Source organism: Pteropus vampyrus, unplaced genomic scaffold, assembly GCF_000151845.1.
Source record: "Pteropus vampyrus isolate Shadow unplaced genomic scaffold, Pvam_2.0 Scaffold10, whole genome shotgun sequence".
Lineage (NCBI taxonomy): Eukaryota > Metazoa > Chordata > Mammalia > Chiroptera > Pteropodidae > Pteropus > Pteropus vampyrus.
In genome coordinates, this window is record NW_011888791.1 from 8,672,843 (window position 1) to 8,687,166 (window position 14,324).

At 32.0% G+C, this 14,324-nt stretch overlaps 1 pseudogene; it reads left to right on the forward strand.

The window, feature by feature from the left end:
• The window catches only part of LOC105303458, a 58,988-nt pseudogene that overhangs the window by 14,209 nt on the left and 30,455 nt on the right, over positions 1–14,324 (forward strand).

Below are 14,324 nucleotides of genomic sequence, written 5' to 3' on the forward strand. Positions count from 1 at the left end.
TTTTAATTTTAGTATTTAACTCATTTACTTTATTTTGATTGTTGATAATACTGGGTTTAAATCTATCATTTTGCTCTCTCTTTGCTGTATAACCATCTGTTCTAGTTTTATTTTTCTTCTTTTCTACCTTATGTTAGACAAATTGAATATTTCTTACAATCCTATTTTACCTCCTTTGTTGGTGTATTATTAGTTGTGTTTTTTAGTGATTGCTTTGGAATTTATAAATATCTTTATCACAATTTACCTTCAAGTGATATTATATTATCTTAGATTTAACATAAGAATCTCATAATTGTATACTTCTATTTATCTCTTCTCATACTTTGTGGTATTTTTATAAAAAAAAAAAAATTGAAAACAAAAGCAGCCACTGAAGTCTAGGAACTAATCTGATGTTCATAGCTAAGATTTGATGTTATTATAAACTGAATTAATGCTCAGAGCTAAATCATTCTGTTCTATTGAACATAACAATGTGACAAAATGTCTATATGAGCTTACTCTGATATCATGATAAAATGAGACAAAAAATGGTCACTAGGCAATTCACAAAGTATTAAACATCTCTTCTTCTCAGTAACTTTACCAATTACAGCTTTATTCTCATACTGGTCTGCCCTCCTACAGAAAATATTTATTGAGATGCCTAACTATACAACTGTCTCACTTTCTGACAGCACCCAAATAAGAATGAACCCCTGCTTCTTTAGTACCCTCCCCATATTATCTAGCTAGAGCACAAACATTATAATAGAATTTTTTTTAGCATCCTCTTACTAAGACACTCCAGTTTCCAATGCTGTATCCTCCATCATTGCAGCAGGTAATAAAGTCATAGTTTTTAACTGTAGGTGCCTTCCTTGTGGTTGCTGGTTGAAGGACATTGACATTTTCATGTATTCTTTTTTATTATATGTTATAAAACAAGATTATCATGTAAGAATATAGAATAAACACAGTACTTGAATGCTCTCCTTGAGAATGAAAAAAAGTACAATCATTTTGACCATCATTTTAATATTTTCTTATAAAATCGAGAAGGTACTAAGTAATATCTCCAATGCCCAAGCAATTATGTTTATAATAGGAAAAAAGTGAAAACAATTTGTTTTTATCAACAGGGAAATGGGTAAATAAAAACATGTTCGTATAGTGAACATTAATGAATCACAGTTGCATTCATCAAAATGGATAAATTTTCTACTCAGAGAAGAAAATAACCAATATGATTTCACTAAATATAAAAAGCGAATCATGCAAAACTAAATAGTATATGGTTGGGCACGTGTAGATTTGTACAAAAACTATAACCACAAAATTCTGGCAAGTGGTTTTCTCTGGCTAAAAAGAGAGAGAGAATTGGAATCAGTGATAAACTCTCAGCATAAACAGGACTCAAAAATATGGTTATTTTGCCATTTCCTGATACTTAACTTGGGCTGTGAATTAATGGATTCTTATTATATTTTTATCATGCAGAAACTGTGTATGGGTGTGTTTGTGAGATATATATAATCATGTGTGTATATGTCTATATATATATGTATATTTTGTTATAGTAAAAGAAATATTCACTTGTATATGTTAATAAAATTATTCAAATTTGAAAATAAGATAAAAATGACTGTGTGATCTTTAAAGACTGCTAGGACATTTTCTAACAAGACAGTGAGGGAGGCTTTCTCTTTTGAGGAATGAAACTTTGAACAATTGCTTGGGACTTGTATAGTTTATAATTTTATAAAACCAAATAAGTACAATTTTTTTCTGTCCATTACAGAGAGGATAACCCCAAAAGTTTATGAAAAATCATTTGCTTGTAACTTATTTATCTCATTTCATTGTTCCTTTTCTTAACTGTTATATAAAATATCAGTTCTCAAATCTCTTCTCAAATAGGCTTTGTATCCTGCTGGTTCTCTCATTAAGTAAATGAAATTTTGATGCATGCATTTTATCTGTTTGAGCATTATGTTTTTCACATTTTGAGAATTATAACTGATTCTTATGGAAGTCTAACTTCAATGTTACACTCACTGGATTGGAAAACTGCTCATGGATCAAGGAAACCACAAGTACTATTCTGAAATCCCTGAACTTCCTTATGAGTGAGTTTTTGCTGAGTTGTGGCACAATGGCCTTATTTTCAGGTCTCATGTTAATGTCTAATGACCTATGAGGTCTTTATCTTTCAAAAATCAGAAAATAAACCTATAAGTGATAACTGAAAGCTGATAAAAGATGGTTAATGCCTCATTATTCTGTGTATATTTTAAATAGGAGTCTGAAATATTTAGTCTGGCTTGGCCTTACAGTTGAGGGTGACAATTTTGCCTCCAGAATAAGAATCTTGTCCATCTGATTCTGGTTGGACACCTGTCTTTTTAATTTTGAAACTGGTATACTGGCCGGGGTGCCACTGTTTCAATGAGAAAATCTGTGAAAGCTTCTAAAGGTGTAATCAAATAATGAACTTTCATGTGTCTCTAAGGGAATTTCATGGCTTGGGGAGTTTGGTATCACAAAGTAATTGGAAAGAAATATATCTTATAACAAGAAAATGAAATATGTGTATATATTTTAGGGTAAGAATTGTGCTTAGAGGTATGCCTACTTGAAAGCAGTTAGTTTGTTTTTGTTTTTTGTTTATTTGATTTTTGTCCATTTAACTTCACAGGAGTTGTTTTCATATCTTTCTGTACCTGTATTTTATTTCATCTATGGATGAAGTTGTAAAACAAAAGTTGCAAACTTTTTGTGCTTTTCGGCATTTTATCTATAAAAGAGCCTTATTTCATGTTGTGTTAGTATTAGTGTGAAATCTTTTTCAAAGATGTAACAAATTCAATAATAAAGTCTCTTAACTTTAAAGAAGCTCCCATTCAGATTGGCTAATAAAGAATTAATGCTTTTATAAATCTAATCAAAATGCTCATAGAAATCTAATAGAATCTCATTTGGATCTACAAAAAAAAAGATGTTAAACTTTTAATATTTCAAATATACCAGACTTTTCAGAAAAATGCCTTCTTGTGTAAGTTGCTAGCACAGTCACTATATTTGAAAATTTTATGTAGGATATAATAAATGTAGATATTTAAAATTTTAAGGGTCAGGTTTGTTTTTTCATTGGAAACCTGGTTAATAATAAATTCCTTGAACTTCTGATGTCATCAAGATAGCCGAATATGAAGTCCCAGCCCTTGTTGCCCTCAGAAATCTCATTTTAACAACAGAGAAGCAGAAGGGAGATTCTCCTGCTGGCTTTAGAGATCTAAGATGACATGTATGAGTACCATGTGACTAAGATCTGAGGGCAGTTTCTAGGAGCTAAGAGTGACCCCTAAGCAATAGCCAGAAAGAAAATGGGAGCCTAGTTTTACAGTCACAAGAAACTTAATTATACTAACAGCTGGCATGAGTTTAGAAAACCCCAAACTTTAGTTAAGACTATAATGATGGACAGCCAGATATCTTGATTTCAGCCTGGAGAGACTGGGCCAGGAACTCAACTAATCCATGCCTGGACTCCTGAGTCATGAAAAGTAAGATAATAAATCTTTGTTACTTTAAGCTGGAAAGATGGTGGTAATTCATTACGCAGCAATAAAAAGCATATAATATAGAAACTATATCTTTTCCCACTTTAAGACGTAAATAGGTATGTGTGATTGTAGGGGAACATACAGTCAATATTTGTGAGCCATAAAGGTCTATGTATAACATATATAATGATTCTTCTCCCAATTTTCTACATGTCTGTAAAAAAATTATTTCAGTTGCAATTATAATTAATATAATCAAGATTATAATAGAACCAATGCTATTAAAGAAATACAAATGTGTATTGAAGATTGGGTGCATGTGTGTGTTTTAATCAGTACTATAGTTTCTGATTATTAAAGGAAAAGAGACAAATAGATTAATATCTTAAAGTCGAAATGTGTGGTTGTACCAGAGAGTAAAAAAAGATATTAAAACATCAATTTGCAGAAATACAGAAAATGGTAGAACATTTGAGGGAAAGTGAACTTGCTGTCTTTTTGCTTTAAATACCTGAAAATAATGAGTCTGAAAAGAAGCAATGAAATGTGCTAAAATTTTGACAAAGTTGGCTCTGTTTGGATTAGATTATTTAAAAGAAAAATTAAATCTTATGAGTTCTCTACTTCCAATTGTTATAATACTACAAGACTAGAATTTTGTTTTCTCTTTCTTAACATGATAAATTGGTTTGGGAGTATGCAGTTTGCTCTTAAGGAAAGCTAGTATGTAATCTGCCCAAGTATGAAAACTTTGTCAACTAGAATAACTTTACGTGCTTTTATGCTGAATTTGTCTTGCCTGTAATTATTTTTAAAATGACATACAAATGATAGGATTTTCTCACTCCTTAAATCATTAAAATATTCTTACAGTTGTATTCTGCTATATTTTTAAATAAGCCATTGCCATTACCAGTAATAGGCTGGCTGATCTGAAGAATAAGAATTATGTAGGATTGAGTAAATTGATAAGAAAAAGAAATATGTGCTTTTAAAAAAATGTAGTTAAATTCTTGAATATATCTGATACATCTATAAAAAAAAAAAGACTTTTTCATCTTGATCTATAGCTCTCATTTTAGTAGACTATGGTTTTGTGAACCATACTAAAACATTTGAAAAATGGTATCTTGTTTTTGCCAAACCCTCAGGATTGATAAATATTTTTACCTAGTCTCTTAATTTTAAGTGGCTATATAGATATTTATACATGTTCAAAAAGAAATTTTTCTCTTTTGTACTAGAAAATAATTGGGCACATTGATTGTAAAATCAAGGTTATGACTAGAGTTTCCTACTTGATAATAGATTTAATATGGATTGATAAAGCTGCCATTAAAGTTTAGACGTTATGTGTGGATGCCTATCAAACTCTTCCAGGAAACTAGCCTGTACCTGTTCTTTAGTTTGCCAGATACCTGCTAGTAGATTAGGAAAGTTAGCAGAGTTGGGGGGACCTCAAATAAAAGGAGTATATCCAAATTTATAGGTGTAAGTGAATTTCTTGGTTTTGCTGTATATACTTAACAGTGTAGGAAAGAATGTGTTTGCCCCTGCTCAGATTGTTTTGGTCACTGTCACCTTAGATAAGAAGTAAACTGTTTAATTCAAGAAAATAGCCTGAAGAAACTTAATAGTTCAATGCTTAACAGGAATGAAAAGTAAATTTGCACACCTATTAGTTCTTTTGCAAAGAGCTTACTTCAGAAGATTTAGCCATAGCTGCGAAATAGTTCTTTCCTGTAAGTCATTAAGGTAATGTGGCATGGAATAGTGGAAAGTAATATAGGGAAAATTTGAAATATTTAGTACTATTTACCATCTCTTAAGTGTATTCTCTCTGTTAGGCTCAGTGCTAGGCACTTTAGATGTTATGTTATATATATATATCTTTGACACAATATTTGAAAGCAGGTCTCATTCCCTAATCACAAGTGTTAAAGTGAAGTTGAATAATTTCCAGTAACTTTCCAAAGACCACACAGCTAATTGGCTGTGAAGCCAGGAATCAAAACCAGTCTGTGATGCTAAGTCAAGGCAACTAATTCCTTTGAATACTTAGTGTAACTGAGTTCTCCATTTCTAGTGAAAACATCTAGACATACAAATGACTAGTTAATCAGTTTACTTTTTTTTCTCTCCTGTTTTGATTTATATACATTTTTAAAAACTAAAAGGAAGATCTTAAATTAGAAGTAGACACTCAAATTAGATAAAATACAGGCTCTTTTCCGGAACTGCAATCCAGCAAACATTTGAGGAATCTATAGATTGCTTTGGGTAGTACAGACAATTTAACAATAACAATTCTTCCAATCCATGAGCACAGAATATCTTTCCATTTTTTTTTGTGTCTTCTTGAATTCCTTTCTTTAATGTCTTGTAGTTTTTAATACATAGATCTCTTATCTCCTTGGTTTAATTTATTCCTAGATATTTTATTCTTTTTGATACAATTGTAAACAAAATTATTTTCTTAATTTTTCTTTCATATAGTTCATTATTAGTAGATAGAAACACAACAAATTAGTGTGTATAATTTGTATCCTGCATTTGTACTGAATTTGTTTATTAGTTCTAACAGTATTTGGATGGAGTCTTTAGGGTTTTCTATATATAAAGTAATGTCATCTGCAAATAGTGACAATTTCTGATCTTAATGACATTCATTCATTCATTCATTCATTGCCTAATTGCTCTGGCTAGGACTTCTTCTAATACTATGTTGAATAAAATGGTGAGAACGGGCATCCTATGTTCTTCCCAATCTTAGAGGAAAAGCTTTCAGCTTGTTATTATTATGATGGCAGCCATGGGCTTCTCGTATGCTTGTGGCTAGCCATGGGCTAGCCACAAGCATCTCTTATATAGCCTCTTTTATGACCACAATGGTATAACATTGGAAATTAATTACATGAGGAAAACTGGAAAATTTACTAGAAAAATGAAAATATGTGGAGATTAAACAACGTGCTACTGAACAACCAATGAGTCAAAGAAGAAATCAAAAGAGAAATCAAAAGATACTTTGAGACAAAAAAAATGGAAATGTACATACTAAAATTAATGGTATACATCAAATGCAACCCTAAGAGGAAAGTTCATAACTACTTCAAGAAACTAAAAATGTCTCAAATGAACAATGTAACTTTACACCACAAGGACTAGAAAAACAAAACAAAAAAATGAATGAAGCCCAGTAAGTAGAAGGAAATAAAGATTAAAGCAGAAAAAAATGAAATAGAGATTAAGTAGACAATAGAGAATATCAATAAAACTAAGAGGTGGTTCTTTGAAAAGACAAACAAAATTGACAAACCTTTAGGTAATCTCATCAACAAAAAGAGAACTAAAATAAGTAAAATCAAGAATAAAAGAGATGTTACACTGATACTACAGATATTTAAAAAATCATAAGAAACTACTTCGAACAATTATAAACCAAAAAATTGGACAACCAGAAGAAACGGATATGTTTCTAAAATCATACAATCAAGACTGAATATTGTTGAAACAAAATCTGAGCAGGCCAACTACTAGTAAGGAGATTGAATGAGTAATCAAAAACCTCCCCACAAACAAAAGTCCAGAACCAGATGTCTTCACTGATAAATTCTACCAAATATTCAAAACAGAATAACAATACTCTCAAATTCTTCCAAAAAAATAGAAGAGCAGGGAACTCTTCCAAACTGATTTTATGAGGCCAGCATTACCCTGATACCAAAACCAGACCAGTATCCATAAGAAAATTTTAGGCCAATATTCCTGATAAAGATATAAAAATCCTCAACAAAACATTAGCAAACTGAATTCAACAATATGTTAAAAGAGTCATACACCATTATCAAGTGGGATGTATTCCAGGGATGTAAGAATGGTTCAACATTAGCAAATCAGACAATATGATACCACATTAATAAAATGAAGAATACAAATCATATGATCGTCTCAATAGACATAGAAAAAGGAATTGGCAAAATTAACATCGATTTACGATAATAAAGGCCATATACACTTTACTATTTCTTATGTTCACTGGGAAAAAAGTTTGTCTATTGTTTGTTTTTGAGGAAATCATTAGCCATAACTTCTGTCCTATGAGAGAGTCAGTGTTCAAACTTAAAAGGCAAGTATCTCTCATGACAGCACCTAATGAAAGGTACTTATTATATGGACATGTTCTTCCATGAGGGAATAATTCCAAATTATTCTCTGGCTTCTTGCCTCAATATACATTAATAATTCCATTAAAGAGGATCGACTCTTGTGACACTACAATCCACATTGAACTTCATTAGACACTTGCTTGTTTCAGCTGTTTTAACTTTTTAAAAATTACTTTTGAGTCCATTTTTGTGTTTTATTAATATAATGAGAATATGATGTATAGCTCAGATTGCCTCTTATGGTTTCGTTTTGTTGTTTTTTGTATATTGCCTCACGAACCTGTCAAAGGCATTATAACATTTTATAAGAAACCAATAATTTATAAAAAGCCAGTATTTTAGAGTGGTACTGTAAAGATAAATCAATTTTAGGTTTAAACATCATCAGTGAACTCTCTTTAAAATAAAGTCAAATCAGTTATCATTCCCATCCCCCTCCTCACTACATTTAGCTTGCCATACTGATTTTTTCTCTTTTTCTGAAATCCCTACTATTGATGCTTTCTGTTTCCTGTCAGGCTTTGCAAATGTTGATACTTCTCTTTTTTACTTAACTTTTTTTCAAGTCTCAGCCCAAGTCTCTATACATTAGGCATATGTTTTATAATGTAATTCACATAGCACAGACCTTTGATTATTATTATTATTATTATTATTATTATTATTATTACACTTTGTTTTCACTCCTTTAATTATTTGTGTTTTTCATTAGACTAGAGCTCGATGAGAGCAACACCAACATCTGGCTCAGGACCATTCAGCAGGATTTTGCAGTTTGTGTTCTGAACAAAGGTGCCCATGTAAGTGTGGATGTTTTGGTAGGGTCTGTGCTCCACTCTTTCCGAAACCATGTGCTCTATTAGTTGTTACCCAGATGTGGTACAGTTTTGCAATAAATTATCAAAGTCTTTTAAAAATTCTTGCAGAGGTCCTGCACGTACTAACGAGCCCCTGGACTAGCTGCTCTTCATCATATCTCTAGGATCGATTCTGTGCCTGACGAAGATAAAACTTAAAAAAAGTGTTAATTAATTGAATAGGTTAATTATGTTAGCTCCTGATAAAAAGTGTTTCCTTCACTCAGTAACAGTGTTTTAGCTATATATCATTTTAGGTCCAGGAGTAATTGATGTAGTGGCAAGAACAACACTTTTGTTATTCCTGTTTCACCATTTACCAACTGGGTGACACTGGGAAAATTACTTAACCTCTTTAGTTTTTAGTTCCTGCATCTGTTAAATGGAAATATTAATAGTAGTTATTCTGGGAATTAATTGAGCAAAAATATATAAAGAGGTTGAGACAGTGCTTGGCACATAAAAATGCTATTTAAGTTCTTGTTACTATTTTTACTGTCAGAAACAACCCTGTAAAATTTATTGTTTAATTACTTGAAGAGTACTGTTTATTGCATCTTTCATTAAATTATTCAAATTTCTTAAAGGAGAAATTTCCCTCTGGTAAATGTTCTGGTAATAGTATTGCTTCTCCTGAGAAATGGGTTATATATAATTGATCATGTTCTTATCTTTATGTTACTGATTGAATATTCAAAGCTGAATCTGCAGTCCACCTGTATCAAATTAATAAGACATTACAACATGTAATTTATATACTAACTTACATGGGTCTTTCTTATATTTTACTTTTAGATTGTATTTTTATTACCTCAAATTGATTTAGAAAACTAATATTTTATATCAAATAATTAAAATATTAGAAAAGACAATGACCCTAATTTTCTATGCAATTTTCATCGAGTTTCTTAATTATCCAGTACAGTTTTCAAATGTACCCAACAAGTTAATAAAACCTTTCAAGTGGGAAATATGAGAATACTTTGCATGCTATGCAACTTTCATGTAAAACCTTTGTATTATTTATTATTTATCATTAGAGAATATTATCACATGGTTAATCAGAATATAATTATTGTAGTTATATTTACATGCTGCCATAAAGTGTTTACCGTCTTAGTAATACACATATAAGAAACCATATATTTTATAGAAGATGGCTTTTGTAAACATTACTAACCAGAAGTGGGCTATATTAAGAAAATTAAAATGTTTTTAAGAAAGTAAAATACACATACAGAAAACAGACAAACAAAAATTCCTGGCTATTCTAACGTCACCATGAGAACTTCAGTATTGGATTCAAATTGCTGTAAAATCAGAGGCATTAATGGCCCTTGGAGAGGGGACATGTTAAAACTATTTTTATGGGAAGACTAAAATAATTGCTATTTTCCTGATTGTTAAAGTTAACAGTTGTTTAGATTTTAAATGATTTTTAATTAGCAATGATTCAAAAACATATTGATACCATTCTGATTGTAACATAGGAAACATGTGGTGCTTATGTATTCTGAATTTGAAATTCCATTTCAAGTGGGATAGAAAATTGAGCTCCTAAGAGATGTATAATTCTGATTTTTTTCTGTTCTATAATGTGACTTCAGAGTTAGCTTTGAGTATTATTTTCCCTTTTTACACAATCTTCTTAAGGTCAAATATCACTGTGCCATATTTTAAAATAATTTCTAGAGAAATGCTATAATAAATATATGAACAAGTTTAAAGTAAATTTACCCGAGAAATCTTAAAATTTTTCCAAGGTGGGTATCGTAGCAAATGAGGGTTATGAATTTTATTCTTTCCTCTATTCTCTTATCAACAATTCTCACAAAACTACCCACAAGCGATAGTAAAAATAACACCTTTAATGGCCTAGTTAATTAGAACCCAAGAAAAACTACCCAAGGGAATAGCCTTGTGAATCTCTTATTTCTTCTTTGTTCCTACAAACTTTTTAAGGAAAAGGAAATAAAGTCCCTGAAATTATCATATAAGTAATTTCCTTGGTGCTGTGCCTTCCTGTATCTTCAGGAGACATATTTAACCAAGGTGGCAAAAGACCAAAGAAGGAAATATTTATGCTACCAATTCCTTTTGCCAAAATAATCTCTGGGATTAGACAGCAAGAGGTCCCTATTGTAGTTTAACTTTAATTGATTATGGTTTTGTTATCAGAGATCATTTGACTTGCTCAATGTCATAAAATTAGTTATCAGCAGGGATTTGATTATAAGAATGTGATACTCCATCAAGTTAGTCTCTACCAAGTTACTTTCCTCCTGCACAGATGATGGCATTTGTCTTGCTAGGTGCGGGGACAAATATTCCAATTAGCCAAATTAATGAAGTTCCTCAAAGCTTGGATTTTGTTCTTTTGACAATGACAAATTAGTGACAGTCTTTAAGCAGTCAAATGACAGAAACAGGTTTAAATTCTAAAATGATTACAATGATGAGAAGAATGATAGAGTAAGAGATCAATCATGAGGCTATTCCCATGATGCAAGCCTGAGCACAAGAGCAAGTTTAACCAAGAATAGAGAATCTGGGGATAGTTTGAAAAGATTGGGTAAACGTTTGAAAGATAAAAATCATAGGTTTGGGGACTGAACTTGAGGGAAAGGAAGATCTTGAGAATGATATCTAGAGTTTTTATCAGGTTTGTAAGAACTAACCATAAGTGACCAAGAAGGCTGTAACATATCCCCCAGCTCAACTAAACTTTACAAAGGCTTCTTTGTGCCTCTAGGCCTCTAACAGCCCTCTCACTCAGGCTGAAACACAGAGGACCTCCTTTTTCTTAGAGCATTTATGTAGAAAACTTGTACTTGCAACTGTTTTCCTCTGCCCTTTTGAGATATAACAATTTTAAAAGCCTCTTGCTGGTTTACTAACCCAAGGCTGTCTTTCTCACAGACTAAGAACCTTCCCTTGGAAATGTAATCATCAAGGACTACAGCATCCCTCTCAGTCCCTGTGGGAGAGTTGGAGTCTAACTCTAATTTGCAAAACTACCTCTTGTAACAAAGATGAGAAGTTTATTTTTCCTTTGAGTAAAGTGAATTAGCCAGCATAGATGGCCACTGTAGTTGTTTTCTTGTTTTTGTTGTTTGTTCACTCTCAGCTGTACCTTGACTTTACTTCTCTGAACTTATATTGCTTTTTATCCCTAGATAACAGTGCATGAATTAGCAATTCAGTAAAGATATTACTCATCTGCAGGCTTCGTTAAGATTAAGCATTCTATAGATCTTTGCTTTCTCAGCATCACTTTCTAACTAGTTATCTAGCACGAATATTTTAATTTGAAATGGAAATTATATTAGTTTTCTGAGGCTGGTACAACAAGGTACCACAAACTGGGTGGCTTAAAAGCACAGAAATTTGTCATCTCACAGGTCTGGAGGTTAGAAGTCTAAAATGGTATCATCAGGGCTCTTTGATACCGGCAGTCTTTGACATTCCCTGGCTTGTAGATGTATCACTCTAATCTTTGCCTCCATCTTCACATGGCCATTTTCTCCCTGAGTGCTTCTACATCTTCCCTCTCTGAGTGCCTGGGTTCAAATTTCCCTCTCTTCCTAAAGACACCAGTCATACTGGATTAGAGGATCATTCTATTCCAATATGGCCTCATTTTAACTAATTTAATCTGCAATGACTACTTCCAAATATGGTCACATCGTAAGATACTGGTGGTTAAGACTTCAACATATCTTTTGGGGGACAGAATTCAACCTTTAACGGAGATTAAAACTTCAAAATCTTTCATGAAACTCAAAGTACTTAAACCTAATCACCTTCTGTTTATCTTTAAAATGCTGGAATTCAAATCAATCCAATAGACTGGGAAGCACAAATACCAAGTCCTTTTATCATAAATACTTCTCAAATATGAATATTTTTAGAAAAGCTTATATTATTTGCTATTTCTATTTTCACTTCCACAGCAAATACTAAAATAATACAAAAGACATACTTGTGAAAATACAACTCCTGCAATGCAATTCAGAAACTACCACTTGGTGGCAAGATAATGCTGCTGTTAATGTGCTTAGCAGTGACCTAAATACTTGCTTTTTAAAATTATAAATCCTTGATAAATTTAAAATAGCTTTATAAAGGGAGTCAGGCTAAATCATGAATGCTTTTTTTTTTTTGAAGAAAATAATTTGCATAATGAAAGTTACTCTGGTAAAATACACATGTAAAATCCAATTCAAACAGTTAGTTGTATTGATGACTATCCTTTAAAAGATATCTAAAATGAAACATGAAAATGAATGAGAAAATAATTGTTTCACAGATATATTTTATATCTCTATGTTCCTTTAACAATCTCAGGCTAAAGTGTGGTATCATAGATATTTTTTCAGTTCTAACCCATTTGGTTGAGCATAACTATACAGTCCAGTATTTATATTTATCTCCTGATAAAACTTTAGAAAGTCTCCTTTTATTATTGAACTGCTGCCACTTTTTACAAGAATTAATGAAGTTTCTGGCAGAGCTAATGGATTCCTTACCTTATCAATGGTGTGGTGTCACAGTGTTATACTTAGAAAATATATAAGATTTGTTGAATGAACACTATGTTCATTCTAAAATGTGGAAGGAACATAACTGTTTCCAAGAAGATTCCGAGAGGAAATACAGCAGTAATGTTAGGTGGCTAGTCAGACATGAGCGACGGTGGAACAAAGGAATAGCAGCCCAGCCTAGAGACTGCCTAAAGAAAACCCCAATGGTAGTAGAATTCTGGGTATGCACATCCGCACGAGACAAAGAGTTATATAGCAGGCAAGTGCCAATTAAAATGGCCTCATTTTCCGATCACCTAGGCATGCCTTTGGAACCACACATCATGTCCCAAATACAATGCAAACATTCCCACTTCTGGGTCCTTGTTGTGGTCCCTTCGTGTTAGTTATTGTGGTTACAGTGCTCTGTTACAGGTCTTCATGAGTCCTTGGGCCTCTTTGTGCATTCTTTGTCTTTCTAAAATATACTTTTCATAAATAAACTTTTCTAAATCTCATTAACCTGTGATTCTTCACTGTGTCAATGAGGAAGAGTCAAAGAAAATGCTAACTGCACATCTGTACCATCATTATCCCTCCCTTCCCCTCTGCCGTTGGAGTGACATCAAACTCCGATTGGCCCCAAATGTAACCATAATGAGAAAAGCCTCTCTACATTCGTCAGGAAAAAGAAGAAAGGATAATTAGAAATATGTTTGGAGGAAAGATTATGTAGTTGTAGAGAATACCAAAGATTAAATGATATGTTTGAGCAAAGGGGAATGCATATAATTAATCAGTTGTTTTGTTATCAAACAAAAGACCTTTTTAAACAATTTTTTAGGTTTTTTCATAAATAGTCATTCTAGGGAATAGTTAAAAGAAAGAAATAGTCTCTCATTGACGTATGAGAGTTAAGAGTTTAAATTGTCATATTTTGGTGTTAATTTAGGGCAATGTATTATAGTAGTTAGATAAGTAAGACTTGCCATTAGACACTTGATTTGAACCCCACTTCTATTATCAACTAGCTAAGCAATCTTCAGCAAGTTACTTAATTTCATTTCACTTCAGTTTTATCACTTGTAAAATGAGAGAAACATTAGTACCTACCTCATAATACTGATGTAAGAATTAAGTAGAATTATCCATTTAAGGTGCTTAGCATAGTACCTCTTATATTGTAAACATAAAATATTATTTTATGATTTTTTTGTAAGCATCCAT